The sequence below is a fragment of the Sciurus carolinensis genome, unplaced genomic scaffold (assembly GCF_902686445.1).
Source record: "Sciurus carolinensis unplaced genomic scaffold, mSciCar1.2, whole genome shotgun sequence".
Classification (NCBI taxonomy): Eukaryota; Metazoa; Chordata; class Mammalia; order Rodentia; family Sciuridae; genus Sciurus; species Sciurus carolinensis.
In genome coordinates, this window is record NW_025920142.1 from 1,269,330 (window position 1) to 1,277,786 (window position 8,457).

Consider the following 8,457-nt stretch of genomic DNA (forward strand, 5'->3'; position numbering starts at 1 on the left):
AGGCTTTCAGTGTTCACGTGGACAGAGCGATTTCATTCAGCTTCAAGACAAGAGGTCTGCTGTAGGGCAGCAGAACTTGTGTCAAAGAGCTCTTCCTGGACAGGATCGAGAAGGTACTGTGCACTTCAGGCCACCCTTGCTCTCTGTGACTTTTTACTCTCAAGCTATGCTGTGGTTGAGCTTTGTCACTGTCCCCAGACCTTCTGGACAAGACCTGAGTGAGGTAAGTCATGCTAAAACTCTATATTTCTGGATCCCTCTTGAGCCTGATGAATGAAAGCTACACTGTCCCAGGGAAGGAACTCTGGGAGACGTGGTTTATGCTGTATAGCAGCCATTTCTTATTTGGTGAACTTGTGAAATCACAGGGATGATGATTGTAAGATCATGGCCCACAAATGACAGACACAGGAGACAGGACTCAAACCTCAGATCAGCAAGCTTTGTTTTATTTTTAAGCAAAGTCAATCAGGCACAGGAGGGCCCATTTTCTGGGTATGGAGATGGCCTGCGGGTTACAGAAGAAATCTGGGTTTTATAGTTTTGGAGATTATGGAAGTGCAGACTGCACAGTCGAGGAATTAATTTTGCTGGTTAAACTTTTAACTTAGGAAGGTAGTTGTAAAAAGATTAAAATTTATTGTTATCTGAAGATAGAGGAGTTCAGATCTTGAGGAAAGAGTACTGAAATCCTGCCCATTGCTTTTCTTTCTCTGAAATCCACTGTTTCCCAGAGTTATGATAATTTTCTTTGCCTCCTTTTAGGACTATTTTGCACTGGGAGAAGGTCAAAGTCCAGAGCAGTGCATTCAGTATCCGCCCCTTTCCTTCAGGGCGCATTGCTATTAAGAAAAGATTTACTGAGAGGTTAGTGCTTGACTAGTTTTCCCTCCATCCTACAAGGTGCAAGTCTCTCTGTTTTTCTTTGGGAGCTATCTTGTAGAAGTATAATTTTCCATCACCGTTTGTTGAGAAAATGACAAGATGGCACTCAGACATTAGGAGAAACCAAAGTTAATTTTACGCCAGAGGTCCCAAAGAAGATTAGCACTCCAAAATTCTAAGCCCTGATCCACAGTTTCTCACAATAATTATATGTTATTTGATGTCATCTTAGACCCATCCTATCATTGGAGATTTTTCTTCTTTTTTTTTTTTTTTAGTCTACATCTCATTTATTTCTGCTGATTTTTATTTTTATTTTTATTTATTTTTTATTATTATTGTATACAAATGGGATACATGTTGTTTCTCTATTTGTACATAGAGTCAAGGCATACCATTTGTGTAATCATATGTTTACATAGGGCAATGATGTTTGATTCATGATTTTTTTCCCTTCCACCCCACCCCTCCCAACCCTTTTTACCCTCTATACAGTCCTTCTTTCCTTCATTCTTACCACACTCTTATCCCTAACCCTAAACCTAACCCTAAACCTAATGCTAACCCCTCCCACCCCCCAATATATGTCCTCATCAACATATCAGTGAGATCATTTGTCCTTTAGTTTTTTGAGATTGGATTATCTCACTTAGCATGATATTCTCCAATTTCATCCATTTGCCTGCAAATGCCATAATTTTATCATTCTTCATTGCAGAGTAATATTCCATTGTATATATATGCCACAGTTTATCCATTCATCAACTGATGGGCATCTAGGTTGTTTCCACAATCTGGCTATGGTGAATTGAGCAGCAATGAACATTGATGTGGCTGTATCTCTGTAGTATGCTGATTTTAAGTCCTTTGGGTATAGGCCAAGGAGTGGGATAGCTGGGTCAAATGGTGTTTCCATTCCAAGCTTTCTGAGGAATCTCCATAATGCTTTCCAGAGTGGCTGCACTAATTTGCAACCTCACCAGCAATGTATGAGTGTTCCTTTTTCACCACATCCTCGCCAACACCTACTGTTGCTTGTGTTCTTGATAATTGCCATTCTAATTGGGGTGAGATGAAAATCTTAGGGTGGTTTTGATTTGCATTTCCCTTATTACTAGGGATGTTGAACATTTTTTCATATATCTGTTGATTGATTGTACATCTTATTCTGTGAAGTGTCTGTTCATTTACTTATCCCATTTGTTGATTGGATTATTTGTATTCTTCGTGTAGAGTTTTTGAGTTCTTTATAGATTCTGGAAATTAGCGCTCTATCTGAAGTATGGTTGGCAAAGATATTCTCCCACTCTGTAGGCTGTCTCTTCACATTGCTGATAGTTTCCATTGCTGAGAGAAAGCTTTTTAGTTTGAATCTCTCCCAGGTTGTTGATTCTTGCTTTTATTTCTTGTGCTATGGGAGTCCTGTTAAGGAAGTCTGATCCTAAGCCAACAAGTTGAAGATTTGGACCTACTTTTTCTTCTATAAGATGCAGGGTCTCTGGTCTGATTCCGAGGCCCTTGATCCATTTTGAGTGGAGTTTTGTGTAGGGTGAGAGATAGGGGTTTAATTTCATTCTGTTGCATATGGTTTTCCAGTTTTCCCAGCACCATTTGTTGAAGAGGCTATCTTTTCTCCTTTGCATATTTTTGGACCTTTTGTCTAGTATGAGAAAATGGTATTTATTTGGGTTTGTGTCCGTGTCCTCTATTCTGTACCATTGATCTACCTGTCTATTTTGGTACCAATACCATGCCATTTTTGTTACTATTGCTTTGTAGTGGAGTTGAAGATCTGGTGTTGCAATACCCCCTGCTTCATTCTTGCTACTTAGGATTGCTTTAGCTATTCTAGGTTTTTTATTCTTCCAGATGAATTTCATAATTGCTTGCTCTATTTCTGCAAGGTACATCATTGGGATTTTAATTGGAATTGCATTGAATCTGTATAGCACTTTAGGTAGTATGGCCATTTTGACAATATTAATTCTGCCTATCCAGGAACATGGGAGATCTTTCCATCTTCTAAGGTTTTCTTGAATTTCTTTCTTTAGTGTTCTGTAGTTCTCATTGTAGAGGTCTTTCACCTCTTTTGTGAGATTGATTCCAAAGTATTTTATTTTTTTTATGCTATTGTGAATGGGGTAGTTTTCCTAATTTCTCTTTCTGAGGATTCATCACTTATGTATAAAAATGCATTGGATTTATGAGCATTGATCTTGTAACCTGCTGCTTTACTGAATTCACTTATGAGTTCTAAAAGTTTTCTGGTGGAATTTCCAGGTTCCTCTAAATATATAATCATGTCATCAGCGAACAGGGATAGTTTGAGTTCTTCTTTTCCAATTCGTATCCTTTAATTTCTTTGGTTTGTCTAATTGCTCTGGCTAGAGTCTCAAGGACGATGTTGAATAGAAGTGGTGAAAGAGGGCATCCCTGCCTTGTTCCAGTTTTTAGGGGGAACGCTTTCAGTTTTTCACCATTTAGAATGATATTGGCCATGGGCTTAGCATAGATTGCCTTTATAATGTTAAGGAATGTTCCCACTAACCCAATTTTTTCTAGTGTTTTGAGCATGAAGGGATGCTGTATTTTATCGAATGCTTTTTCTGCATCTATTGAAATAATCATGTGATTCTTAACTTTAAGTCTGTTGATATGGTGAATGACATTTATTGATTTCTGAATGTTGAACCAACCTTGCATCCCTGGGATAAAACCCACTTGATCGTGGTGCACTATCTTTTTAATATATATTTGTATGCGATTTGCTAAAATTTTGTTGAGAATTTTTGCGTCGATGTTCATTAAGGATATTGGTCTGAAATTTTCTCTCCTCGATGTGTCTCTGTCTGGTTTAGGTATCAGGGTGATATTGGCTTCATAGAACGAGTTTGGGAGGGTTCCCTCCTCTTCTATTTCATGGAATAGTTTGAGGAGTATTGGAATGAGTTCTTCTTTAAAGGTTTTGTAGAACTCGGCTGAGAACCCATCTGGTCCTGGACTTTTCTTTGTTGGTAGGCTTTTGATGACCTCTTCTATTTCATTGCTTGAAATTCGTTTTTTTAAGTTATGTATGTCCTCCTCGTTCAGTTTAGGTAATTCATATGTCTCTAGAAGTTTGTTGATGTCTTCGAGGTTTTCTGTTTTGTTGGGGTATAGATTTTCGAAATAGCTTCTAATTATGTTTTGTATTTCACTCGTGTCTGTTGTGATGTTTCCTTGTTCATTCCGAATTTTAGTAATTTGAGTTTTCTCCCTCTTTCTCTTTGTTAGTGTGGCTAAGGGTTTATCAATTTTATTTATTTTTTCAAAGAACCAACTATTTATTTTGTTAATTTTTCCAATTGTTTCTTTTGTTTCGATTTCGTTGATTTCGGCTCTGATTTTAACTATTTACTGTCTTCTACTACTTTTGGTATTGGTCTGCTCTTCTTTTTCTAGGGCTTTGAGCTGTAGTGTTAAGTCGTTTATTTGTTGATTGCTACTTCTTTTTTTGAATGTGCCCCATGAAATAAATCTTCCTCTAAGTACTGCTTTCATAGTGTCCCAGAGATTTTGATATGATGTTTCTTTGTTCTCGTTTACTTCTAAGAATTTTTTTATTTCCCTCCTGATGTCTTCTGTTATCCATTCATCATATAATAGTGTATTATTTAGTCTCCAGGTATTGGAGAAGTTTCTGTTTTTTATTCTGTCATTTATTTCTAATTTCAATCCATTATGATCTGATAGAGTACAAGGTAGTATCTCTATCTTCTTGTATTTGCTAACAGTAGCTTTGTGGCATAAAATATGGTCTATTTTAGAGAAGGATCCATGTGCTGCTGAGAAGAAAGTGTATTCATTCTTTGTTGGATGGTATATTCTATATATGTCCGTTAAGTCTAAATTGTTGATTGTGATGTTGAGATCTATAGTTTCTTTATTCAATTTTTGTTTGGACGATCTATCCAGTGGTGAGAGAGGTGTGTTAAAATCGCCTAGTATTATTGTATTGTGGTCTATTTGATTTCTGGAATTGAGAAGGATTTGTTTGATGTACGTGGATGAGCCAAATTCCGGGCATAGATATTTATGATTGTTATGTCTTGCTGATTTATGCTTCCCTTAAGCAGCATCCCTTCTGACTAGTTTTGGCTTGAAGTGCACATCATCTGAAATGAGGATGGATACTCCAACTTTTTTGCTGTGTCCGTGTGCATGGTATGTTTTTCCCCATCCTTTCACCTTTAGTCTATGGGTGTCTCTTTCTATGAGATGAGTCTCTTGCAGGCAGCATATTGTTGGATTTTTCTTTTTAATCCAATCTGCCAGTCTGTGTCTTTTGATTGATGAGTTCAGGCCATTAACATTCAGGGTTATTATTGTGATATGATTTGTATTCCCAGTCAATTGACTCATATTTGTTTTTGACATGATTTGGTTTCTCCTTTATTTGGCTATTCCTTTAGGCTAGCACCTCCTGTTGCTGATTTGCATCGTTGTTTTTCATCTCTTCCTCATGGAATATTTTGCTGAGAATGTTCTGCAATGCTGGCTTTCTTTTTGTAAATTCCTTTAGCTTTTGTTTATCATGGAAGGATCTTATTTCATCGTCAAATTTGAAGGTAAGTGTTGCTGGGTATAAGATTCTTGTTTGGCATCCATTTTCTTTCAGGGCTTGGTATATGTTGTTCCAGGCCCTTCTAGCTTTTAGGGTCTGGATTGAAAAATCTGCTGATATTCTTATTGGTTTCTCTCTGAATGTAATTTGATTCTTTTCTCTCGCAGCCTTTACAATTCTGTCTTTATTTTGTATGTTAGGTATTTTCATAATAATGTGCCTTGGTGTGGGTCTGTTGTAATTTTGTATGTTTGGAGTTCTATAAGCCTCTCATACTTGGTTTTCCATTTCATTCTTCAGATTTGGGAAATTTTCTGTTATTATTTCATTGAATAGATTGTTCATTCCTTTGGTTTGTTTCTCTAAGCCTTCCTCAATCCCAATAATTCTTAAATTTGGCCTTTTCATGATATCCCATAATTCTTGTAGATTCTGTTCATGATTTCTTACCATCTTTTCTGTTTGGCCAACTTTGCTTTCAATATTAAATAATTTGTCTTCAATGTCTGAGGTTCTGTCTTCCAGGTGTTCTATGCTATTGGTTATGCTTTCTATGGAGTTTTTAACTTGGTTTACTGTTTCCTTCATTTCAAGGATTTCTGTTTCGTTTTTTTTCAGTATCTCTAACTCTTTATTGAAATGATCTCTTGCTTCCCGTATTTGGTCTTTTAACTGTTGATTGGTGCGATCATTTAATGCCTGCATTTGCTCTTTCATCTCCTCCTTCAATGCCTGCATTTGCTCTTTCATCTCCTCATTAGCTTCCCTGATATTTGTAATTACGTACATTCTGAACTCCCTTTCTGACATTTCTTCTGCTGTGCTGTCATTGGGTTTTATTGATGTAGTATCTAGGTTTGTTTGGGACATTTTCTTCCCTTGTTTTCTCATATTGGTCAGCTGTCAGTGGGACCCTGACATATTGCAGTTTTCCGCTATTGGCTTATAGTGTCCCGGTAGATTTCCAGTGTATCACCTCCCAGCCTTCAGTAGCCTGAAGTCTTGGAGGAACTTGATAATGCAGTGCTTCCGAAGAAAGCTGCCCCTAGCCCCTACTGGTTCCAGGGTTTGGAGCTGGCTCTGTGCGGAAAGGCTCTCACTGGGGGCCTGCACCATGCAGCTGGCCGTGTGGGAGGGAGCCCACTGCCGGAGTGTGGAAGGCTACCTTGGGAAGACTCTAGCTGCGCAACCCTGCTATGATAAGCCACCCCTGTCTGTGCCTGCCATCCAGGCCAAGTTTCGCCCAGTGGGGGAGACTCACCCTGTGACTCTATTTTTGTCCAAGTCTCTCAATGCCTCCCCTTCTTGAGTCCTGGGTTCTGGAGTGACTGGAGATGCAGTCACCCTCTAGGTCACCATCTTGGATCGCCTCGTGGAAAGATCCTGCGGCCGGAGTGGGCAGAGCCGCCTGAAGAAGTCTCTGGTTGCCCTGCCCTGATCCCAGAGGCTGCTTGCGGATCCAAGCTCTCCGTTGGCTCGGGGACTTGTGGCTGTCTCTATGTAGAATCGCTCTCACTGGGCAGTCTGTTCCGAGAAGCTAGCATTGAATGGCACCTCCCACCACAAGGTCCAGGCTGCTTGGGGAGATCACTGGCAGCCCTGTCCTGGTCCCTGAAGCTGCTTGCGGGCCCGAGTATGCCGTGTTGGCTCCGGGACTTGGAGCTTGTTCTGATCAGACAGGCTCTCAGTAGGGGGCCTGCTCCGAGAACCTGGAGAAGCTGGCTGTGTGGGAGGGGCCCAGCTCCAGAGTGCGCAGGGCTACCTGTGGAAGACTCTAGCTGCCCTACCCTGCTCCAATAAGCCACCTCTCTCTGGGCCTGCCACCCAGGCCAAGCTTTACCCAGTGTGCAGACTCACCCGTGGCTCTATTTTGGTCCGAGTCTCTCAATGCCTCCCCTTCTTAACTCCTGGGTTCTGGAGCGACTGGGGATGCAGTCCCCCTCTAGTCCGCCATCTTGGATCACCCCATGGAAAGAACCTCTCTTTTTTTTTAATATCTAATCTATGTGACTGAAGGCCTCATGCCATGTCTCTAACATAAAGTGTGCTCACAGAAGAGAAAAGAAGAAACAGCTCCTCTCATAGACATCTATTAAATTTCAGGAGGGATTAGTTAGACTCTTAGGGCAGTTATTTATTGGTCAATTTGACTTCCTGGAGAAAGGCTAAGAGAGGGGAGGGGAATTGACCCCTTCCCCAGGCACTGGACTCTGACCATAATGTTTTTTGTAATTTTATTTCACAACCAGGTCTGGTTTTGTCATCACTCCTTCACTCAAAAAACATGAAGAAAATGTTACCTCCATATTATGGGTGAACAAATGGAAGTACTGAGAAATTGAGCAATTTTCTGATGGTATTGCAATTAGTTTGTATGCATGTTTGTGCTTGTTTTTTGGTAGCAGTGATTGAACTCAGAGGTGCTTAAAAACCAAGCCACATCCCCAGTCCATTTTTATATTTTACATAGAGACAAGGACTTGTTGAGTCTCTTAAACCTTCATTAAGTTACTGAGGCTGGCTTTGAACTTTCCATCCTGCCTTAGCTTCTCAAGTGCTGGGATTACAGGCTTGTGCCACCATGACTGGCAGCCTTGCAATTAATTAGCAGAAAATCAAGGGTGAAACTCAGGGCTTATGCTAATCAATGGCCCCTTTGTAGGATGATCCTCATCATTTTTAATGGAAATGCAGCTGATCCAAATCAAGAATAAACCTGTTTGAGAAAGGAGATAGATGTAGGAAGTCAAGTCTTTCACCTAAAGCACCCTGTGAGATTTGCTTTCCAGGTCGTTCAGTGGGTCTTGTCCTTCTTTCCTTCCCCTTTGACTTATTTTGCTGTGATGAAATTTTTTGCTTAAAATATCATTTTTGTAAGTATTCATCATTTTTTCTAATTTCCAGAACAGAGCAAAGATGAACTTAATGAAATCAACCCATCTGAAACCATGGAAAATTTCTTCACTGAA

The 8,457-nt window shown here is 39.8% G+C and overlaps 1 long non-coding RNA gene across 1 annotated transcript; it reads left to right on the top strand.

Moving 5' to 3' along the window:
* Positions 1–783: 783 nt before the first annotated feature.
* On the top strand, positions 784–8,442 carry LOC124974312 (uncharacterized). Its single transcript, XR_007106772.1, has 3 exons — positions 784–867; positions 7,738–7,844; positions 8,393–8,442. It is a non-coding gene; the product is annotated as an uncharacterized LOC124974312 (long non-coding RNA).
* Positions 8,443–8,457: the final 15 nt, after the last annotated feature.